General features: G+C 33.4%; 1 pseudogene; it reads left to right on the top strand.

Annotated features, from left to right (window-relative positions):
• Positions 1-278: 278 nt before the first annotated feature.
• LOC119506900 lies at positions 279-1,415 on the top strand (annotated as a pseudogene).
• Positions 1,416-10,276: the final 8,861 nt, after the last annotated feature.

Raw genomic sequence — 10,276 nt, forward strand, 5'->3', positions numbered from 1 at the left:
TCAATCATAATCATCACCCCATGGAAACACTCAAAGAATTACAATCTAATCAACACTGATACATCTGCCCACACAAAATTACATCAAAGATAATGGTGTTTGGGGGGACATAATACATTCAAACTGGCACAGACACTCTACCCCACCTCCTGCCCTTCACCTTCCTGCCTGCTCCCTTTTTCCTCTTGGTCATCAGGCACTTGCAGTTTTTGACTTCCCCTCACCAGTGACCACAGACTGGACCACTTAAAGTCCAGCTTCCCAGAACACTACTGGACATGGACATGGGTGTGAATAAAGATGGATTAAATGTCACTCTTACCATCCTGCTACTTATGGGTGGAAAGAAAGTTGGCAGTATCATTAGAAAGAAAGGAGAATCTGTTAAGAAGATGTCTGAGGAGAATAATGCACATATCAACATCTCAGAAGGGAATTGTTCTGAGAGAATTATCACTTTGGCTGGACCCACTAATGCCATCTTTAAAGTCTTTGCTATGATCATTGACAAAGTGGAAGAAGGCATCAGCAGCTCTATGTCTAAGAGCACAGCTTTGAGTAGAACCCCTCCTCCCCAATCCTGCTCACTCTGAGACTGGTGATCCCTTCTAGTCAGTGTCAGGGAAAGGTGGTTGCAAGATCAAGGAAATACAAGACAGTGCAGGAGCTCAGGGAAAGGTGGCAGGATATATAGTCCCCAACTCAACTGAGTGGGTTGTCACTAATGCTAGCATTCCACAATCCATCCTTGAGTGTGTCAAACAGATCAACTGGTCAGATTGGAGTCCCTCTCCAAAGAGCGTGGCCATCCAGTATTGGCCCAAGCCATCCGGTTCTCCAATTATCTTTGCAGGTGGTCAGGACAGGTATAGCACAGGCCACAACTGTGAAAGCTTTCACCACATCACCCTTTCAGTGTGCCTCAACTCTGACCAGGGTTGTGTGGGGATGCCTATTCCATTCAAGGGATATGTATACCATACAAAGACAGTATGCCTTTTCACAGCCAGATTTGACCAAGCTGCACCAGTTGGCAATGCAAGTCTCATTTTCCTACGATGCATGACAACACTGGATTCAGCTGTTTGAATTCATCTGCTCAGATTACTTCTCAGGAATTCACCATTCCAAACAATTTGATTGGCTGCACAATTGGGCCTCAAGGTATGAAAATCAGTGAAATACTGACAGATGCCTGGGTCACAGGTCGAAATTGCCAATTGGTGGAAGGATCTACAGATAGGCACGAGACCATCATTGGATCTGCAGCCAGTATTAGCCTGGCACAATATCTAATCGGTGTCAGGCTTTCCTCAGAAACAGGAGGCATGGGGAGCAATCAGAACAATGCAGATTCATCTATAATCCTTTTTTGCTGTTCACCACCACACATGTTCCAACTGTGTAGTTTCTGAACCATGATTTCTGGTTTACTTTATCAACTACCTGTTTCTACACACTTTATCATCCATTCATGATTTTTAAATTAAAACATTTAAATTCCTTTCTCTGTTCAGCTGTTAATGATGAAATTCATATTTAGTTTTATTGGATTCTTCCTTTTTTTTTGTTATTGTGTCTCCCTTAAGAATGTTTTATTTTTCTCTGTTTGTCATGGAAATTTAAGTGGAATATTATTAATGTATTTCTGTTTAACTATGCAATGTCAGAGTTTTTTAAAAAAATAAAAGATGAAAAAATTACACCCAAAGTGATTTACACATTCAACACAATACCAATCAAAATTCCAACAGCCTGCTCTTTAGAAATGGAAGAAGCAATCATCAAATATATACGGAATGTTAACTGGTACTGAAAAACCAAAGTCATCTTGAAAGTTGGAGGACTCACACTGCCTTCAAACTTATTACAAAGCTACCATAATTAAAATGGCATGGTAGTGGACAAGGAAAGATATACAGACTAACGGAATTGAATTGAGAGTCCAGAAATAAACCCTCACATCTATGACCAATTTATTTTTGACAAAGGTGTCAAGTCCTTTTGGTGGGGAAAGAATAGTCTCATCAACTAACAATGCAGTGAAAACTGAATGTCCATATGTAAAAGAATGAAGGCAGACCCCTATCTTACACTTTCTACAAAAACTAATTCAAATTAGATCAAAGACCTAAACATAAATAAGAACCCAAACTATAAAACTCCTAGAAGAAAACATAGGGCATCAACTGCATGACCTTGTGTTAAAAATGGTTTCTTAGACTTTATACCAGAAGGACTTAGAACAAAAGGAAACATAGAAAAATGGGGCCTCATCAAAATTAAAAACTTTTGTGTATCAAGGGACTTCATCATGAAAGTAAAAAGACAACCTACAGAATAGGAGAAAATATTTGGAAAACACACATCTTTGGGTTTAATAACTATAAAATATAAAGGAATCCCACAACTAAGTTTAAAAAGTTAAACAACCCAATTAAAAAATGGGAAAAGGCCTTGAATAGACATTCTCCCAAGAAGACACACAAATAAACAATAAGCACATGTAAAGATGCTCAACATCATTAGCCATTAGGGATATGCAAATCAAACCACAATGAGATACCAATTCACAGTCATGAGAATGACTAGTATTAAAAAATATAATAAGTGTTGGGGAGGAAGTGGATAATTAGGAACAGGCATTCATTGTTGATGGGAATTTAAAATGGTGCAGATGCTGCAGAAAATAGTATGGTAGTTCCTCAGAAAGTTAAGTACAGAATTAACATAAAACCCAACAACCCCACTTCTAGGTATCTATCCAGAAGAACTGCAAGCAGAGACTCTCAGAGATATCTGCATACCTATATTCACAGTGGCATCATTCCAGTTTCCTAAAACAGAAGCAACTGAAATGTCTATGAACTGGTGAATGGAAAAACAAATGTGCTACATATATACACAATGAAACATTATTCAGCCATGAAAAGAATGAAGTTCTGATAAATGCAATAACATGCTTGAACCTTGAAGACATCATGCCAAGTGTAATAAGCCAGATACAGAAGGACAAATATTGCATGATCTCACCAATATAAAATAATTAGAATAAGCAAATTCATAGAGCCAAAAACTAGAATACTGGTCACTGTTACCAGGGGCCAGGATAGGCTAGGGAATGGGAAGACTGAAAAATCAAATCAAAATAATATATTATAAAAAAATCTATGTTAAATCTGAAAAGTAAAAGTATGAAAATCTATAACAACAAAGCATTATTTTATCATCTATTTTGCATATTTTTGTTTCTTAAGAGTAGAAAAATTAACGATATATGTTTTAATCAGTGTCATCTTATATTTAATAAAATCTGTAAACAGAATACATTCTAAGAGTATAATCAAAATTGATTAGCAATTGGCTGAAGTGAAAATAGTTGGAGGAGAAGTCAAAGAAATAAGGACAGATTCCAACAGAGAAGAATTCAATCTAGAAGATATGGTGCCATTGAAAATATGTAATCTCAAGAAGGATCTGTGAGAAGAAAATATTATAAAGGAAAAAATAGATAAATAATTTCTCACATATAAAACAATAGGAATGTGTTTCTTGAAGAAATATGAGAGAAGGTCAAATCAGAGGTTAGAACACAAGACTACTTTTTCTCAAAGCAATGTTCATTCTTTTGAAAAATGTTACTCCTAAGTGTTAAATAAAACAATGTCTGGGTGCTGAGCACACATAAAAATTTTCATTCTCTCCTTTAGAAATAGCAAGCCATCATTAAATATGAGTTCCTTGCTCTGGAATAGAAATGTAAATTTTTTGTTAATCTTTGAGATTGTATTAATAATAGAAGCATGATTCAAATGACTTTTGACAAAAGTCTTCAAGCTCTTTCTATAAATTAAAGTTCAGAGTTTCATACCATGGATGAGCACACACACACCTCCAAAAAAGAAAAAAAATCAAGGGGAATTTAAAGAAATTGAAAACATTAATAAGTGCTTACTATAACTCTATAAAATTGCACACTAGTCAAAATGTTAAAAAAAATCAATTCAGGATTTTTGTTCACCTGAAAATATTTTTATAATAGATCCTATTAAATGTGTACAAATCTGAAAAAAAAATGGTTCATCAGAATTGTAAACAGCCATTTGACCTAAATATATTTATATTGCAGTAACAAATAAACTATTTGAAACTCATAAATAGTCTGAATGATCTGGATTCTGAAATATATTTAAAAATTTATCATCTATTCACCCAGGCCAACAGTCCTGCAATACAAAAGGTTCAGTGAAGAAAGAAAAGCTTGATGCTTATACCACATTATTATTTTATGAATTTTACTTTATCAGAATATTTGAAATGGTCTGCTAAAACCAAGTAATATATACATATATATATATACTTATATGCATATATCTGTAAAAAAGATTAAAATGATCCCCTTTTTCAGGGAGCAAATCATTTAGTTTTTTTTTTAATTCAGTTTTTTTGAAATATATTCACATACCATACAATCATCCATGGTGTACAATCAACTGTTCACAGTACCATCTTATAGTTGTGCATTCATCACCCCAATCTATTTTTGAACATTTTTCTTAAACCAGAAAGAATCAGAATCAGAATAAAAAATAAAAATAAAAAAAAGAACACCCAAATCACCCCCTCCCATCCTACCCTATTTTTCATTTAGGTTTTGCCCCCATTTTTCTACTCATCCATCCACACAGTGGATAAAGGGAGTGCGATCTACAGGGTTTTCACAATCACACTGTCAAACCATTTAGTTTTGAACCAAATAGTTACTAGTAATCCACATATATGAAAGTGGCATCTATTAAGATTTTCAACAGGCAATTTTTCTTGTCAAAACTTAAGGTCATTCTATTGTATAAGGAAACATAATGGCACAATGCCTAACATGATGAAACACCAGCTTCTGAACAAATGTTTAAATAGACATATGCTTATGTTCAGAATAATAATTTGCTCAGTAGAGGTCTTGGACAGGCCACACCAGCAAAATAAATGTTAAAAAAAATACAGAAAATGTACTTAGGATCATTCATAACATGTGTAGAGAATAATACATTGAGAGAATTATAAAATAATTTATCTAAAGAGCTTTATAAAAATTCACATAAATGTTATTTTATGCTTTTTGAAAGTAACTTTAAGATATATATTACCATGTTTAATCTTGACATTAAATCTGACAAGTAAATAAAACAAGTTATATGTAGCTGATCATTTTGTAAACAATGAAACTAGATTCCAAATAGTTTAACTGGTTTTAAAACAAATTTTCAGCAGCGGAAAGTTTTGATAATGATCTCAGAATTTTAACCCATGTACTACGCTTTTGTTTTTACATATGGGTGTGTGTATACACACACAGATCGAAACCTATAGGATAATATTTCATGACATCAGTACTTACAGCACTGCATTTGACAAACATGTTTATGTTGTGATTTTCCTTTGTCAGAAAAATGCTTATCAATACTGAGAAATAAAGTAAATGTCTGAATGTTGCAAGATATGTTTGTTTTCTCTCAATACTATGATATTACATGCCATTAACAAAGAAAAGCATTCCATTCAAATAAGCTGTCCAGTGACAAGGCATGGATCAAAATAATTGTTTAGTTTAATTTGACATTTTATCCCATGAAATCATTTCCCAAACTTTAAGCATAATTAGTAAGGGACTTTCATACTGATGTTCCCAATTTAATAATTGTTGCTATAGAGTTTTCACAAACAGTCACTTGCAAGTGTGTTTGGTATATATAACATTCATTATAGATTTTAATTTCCCAGTTTTATCTTCTGGTTAAATATTCAAGTTTTCCTCAATTTTCTGGGAGGAGTTAACCACATTTGTTCCTTTATAATTTCAAATGTATTTCTTTATCCTTGGACAGAAACAAAGGAGCTGCATTTCTTCACTTTCTTTCAGAAACAATTTTACTGCCAGTCTTCCAAGATTTGTCACATGTTGGTATTTCATCAACAATTTAGGAACCTTACCGTTTTATTGATATACTCACGATTACACCATTGGAATGTTATGGTAAAGGAATTTGGTAACTTTTATTCAGTGGTAGAACACTTCACCAAGGGAAACACAAGCTCCTCTACAAGAAAGAAGCCATTGATTATTCCTTTTCTTCTCTGTTTCCTTGTATACTCTTAATGTTCACATATGTTTACAAAGTGAAATCGTGCATTACCCAAGGGAAACTGATGTGGAAGATCTATGATATTTTTGTTGCTTTCATAAGTTACCAGAAACATTTCAGAGATAGATATAAAGTCAATTCAGAGCAAGTGCAATCCTCAGAGGGAAGGTTCATTCAGTAAATATTTACTGAATGGCTACTGTATGTCAGTAACTGTTGTAGGCTCTAGGGATTCAAAGACCAGACTTCATTGAGTTTAGAGAAGAGTGGGAAATACGAACGTAAACAGGTAATTTCCACTGTTATTAACATCAAGGCATTTTTTTTTTTCATTTTCAAATAGAAAACTTGTTCAATCTCCTCTTAACATATCCTTGAGAATACACAAAAATCAAAGTATCAAAATAACACTGAATATTTGTTATTGAATGGAGAAGTTTTCTACTAAATGAATGATAGAAAATACTGAATTAAGAATATTGGCCTTGATTAGCCCTTGCATACCACACACTTAACCAGGGCAGGCAGATAGTGAAGAAAGATTTGTCATAATTGACTCTACCAATTATGCAAAAATATAGAGTGCAGCCAAAATTTCCCTCCAAAGAAATGCATACAAATGAAAAAACACCAGGTGGGTTTCCTGCTAAAATGATAACAGAAATATATTCTGAGCATGTCAGAGAGAAAATTGTGAACACTTTCCCTATTAGCTCCTACTGTGATATAAATATTCATATAATACTGAAGAGTCTGGCTCCTGGCCGAAACCTAAGTGTGATATTTCAGGCTTGACCATAGCAATTACAAAAATTTTCACATGGCAGGTCTCATGACTCCAGAACAGACTTAGCGCACAGGCAATGTATTGCAGTCTTTGAAGGAAGTGTCAATAAAGGGCTCAGGCACACATGGTTAGTCATGCTGTTACACATAACTGCATTTTAAGCCAAGGCCTTCCCCAGACACCTCTGCTGAAACCTCCTAGTAAGAGGGAGAAGTGGAGAACTTGCAGACACTTTTTCCATCCTGACTCAGTGTTCAATACTTTTTCACACCTAGCTGCCATCCTCCCACACCGTGTCCCCCAGGTACATAAAATGGCAGGAGTCTTTTGTTAGGAGCTCCCTTAGCAATGAGATGTACTCTCACTTCTGTGCTAATCCATCTGACCATGGGGGAAAAATGGAAGATGAGGAGCTGGTGCTTTTTCTCTTTTAGCCTCATGCTTGTACATGTCAGGAAGTGATTAAAGACTTGACTGTTCCTTTCATTTTGACTTGTCTAAATCAGCTAATTTTGGTACCTGGCAGATCAGCTCTTGACAATTGCATTTCCTCACATGTAAAGCTGCAAGCATTGGAGAGTAGGAGATTTTAAAAGATACCAGGTTCATAAACTTCTTCTGGAAGGGCATTGAAAGTGGAATGTCTTTTAGGGCAACAGATCTCAATTTCTCATGCCATCAGGGACCAGAAAGGTAACATCATCTAGATACCAGAGTGAGTTTTAGAAAAAGTGATAACTAATAATCAGCCTCTAAGAAGAAAGGTAGCAGGGAATTGTTAGGACTGTGGAATCTGAAGAGTGCAAATCCTTAACTAAACAGAGAGGAACTGTTACTTAAATCTAGCCTATTACACAGACAACCTAATTTGAGCCCAGTATTGATACATAATCAGAATTTTCAACAGACAATATGGCTTTTATATGAAATCTCCCAATGTGAAATAATGGCATTAAATGCAAAATTAAAGCATTATTTGGGCCAACAATGCAGACAATGAAAAATATATCTGTAGGTTATATTTGGCTTATAGGACACAATTTGCAAACTCTGTGTTAGGGTTATAGATTTTGTAATAACAACATTATTGATAGGTAGAATAATAACAATAGCTAAGAGATAAAATTACGTGACCTGCACAATGTCATTCAGCCAGTGAGGGGTAAAACAGGAATAGAACCATCCTCTGGCAGACATCAAATCACTGATTCTAACCTTGCTATTTTACTAAAATATTTTCAAAAGAAAAATCAAATACCAGGTCCCCCTGATATTTTTCATGGTATATTCTTTTTAAAACCCTTGTTCTTTTCTTTTAAAAGTAATGTATGAAGGCTCTATTAAACCTAAGTAAAATCTTGCTTGGTCATTTGGCCTTCAGGGCTTGGATGCAGAAAATGGATGGAGACAGGGAATGCCAGGCCACAGCCTCAAAGATTATGTGGCAAGATCTGAAGGCTAACTATGTAAGGCAGATTAACCACTGGATAACTATACTGTGAATCATTGAAATAGCAAGCCAGAGACATAACATGTGATCTTGGTGTAAAAGGGATGGACCTGCATGCTGAGGTAGTGATATATAATATTAAGACAGGTCCAAAGCAAGTTTAACAAAAGGAAAATTCACAAGAATGAGATTCAAATAAATTGGCAATAGATATAACTGTAGGAGTTGAGTAGTTTATTTTGTTCTTGTTGATTTCCTAGAAAAATCCATCCCTTTGCACCTGTTTTGGTTCTTTTTCCTGTAACCAGAACATAAAATTTCCTACCTGCCCCTATGCAAGTGCACACGAATGTGTGTGTCTCAATATGGCTCTTGGAAAGTATATGTGGAATCTAAAAGACCACAAACTGTTTCCACTAAAAAATATTTGATTATCTACTTCAATTAAAGTAGCATTCTTAGTTCAAAAAGTAAACCTACATGTGTGATTTTTTTTTACTTATAATATCAAGTATAATGCAAAGTAATACAGGTTTACAATAAATTTCTCTAAGCAGATACCTACCTTTCTCATTAGCTAATTTTCCCCGAATCTCACTTTTTTCCTTCATGGATATACTTACATCACTTTACAAACGCCTCACATTTCTCCATACACAGTTTAAATAAAGCTAATGATTTATTTATATCCATCTCATTGTAATAAAACATTAATTACATTTTCTAAAGGATATTTATTCTCCTTGTGTCTTTAAAAGTATTCTGAGAAGCAATTAACTGCTTAAGGTGACTTTAAAATATAATTTAGAATAAAAAAAGAAAAAGAAAAAAGTCATATATATCCAAAACACATTATTACAGATAAAGGTAGACATTTAAATGTAAGTTGTTCACCTAACATTTTTATTTTCAACATTTCTTACTCATCCTTTGCCTTGATATTATCTAGCATCTAGGAATTAGTTTTATGACATTGGTTTTAAAAATTCATAAGTATAGCTCATCTCATAAATGAATAAAATTTCTTATAAAATTTTGGAAACTTAAAATTTATAGCAATAGTATTTAAAACCCTAAGATTCTGTACATGTCTAATAATGTATAAACAAAAATGTCACATATGAAAGATAAAGAAAGTGAATTATAAAGTTATTGTGCATAAATATATGGGAATATATCCAATAATATTTTAAAAAGTAAATAATCCTTTGCCTTAATAATGCTTTTGTAATATTTGACTGTCATTCACTGTATTAAGTTTCCTTTATCATAAAACTGATTTGTAAGTGTCATTATTTTCTAATGAATGCTCATTTCTTATTCACTTATATGCATTAAATCAACTAATAAAATTTTCTCTTGCATACTATAATAAATTATAATTTGAGAAGCACATCATGCTCCCAGTCTCAAATAATTAGTTGTTAATTGATTTATTGAACTTTATTAACACAATTTGCTTAATTCATAGTACTCTGTACATAGAGTTACAATAGAATCAGAAGTTTAATGTATTGTAAAGCAATGTTAATCTTTGTGTAAATAAAAAAAAGGTTTTGATGACTACTTTGGTGATCTGGACTTACATTAAACATAACCTAACAGTAAATAAAAATAAGTATTTTAGCAAATTAGAAGACATGGAAATGGAAATTCAAGGTGAACCAATAAGGTAGGAAAAAAAACAAGGTTTGTCTTTCATGTGTAATTATAGTTAATTATAATTTTAATAGCCTGTGTACAATTAATTATGATCCAATCTTATTTTATTTTCAATAACATTGAAAATAGTAGGCTGGAAAGTGTTCTATGAAGCCTGGCACATAAAACATACTCAGAAAATATTTTAAAATTAATGGATATTAATTGATAAATGTAATATTTGCATTTTATTAA

Source organism: Choloepus didactylus, chromosome 12, assembly GCF_015220235.1.
Source record: "Choloepus didactylus isolate mChoDid1 chromosome 12, mChoDid1.pri, whole genome shotgun sequence".
Classification (NCBI taxonomy): domain Eukaryota; kingdom Metazoa; phylum Chordata; class Mammalia; order Pilosa; family Megalonychidae; genus Choloepus; species Choloepus didactylus.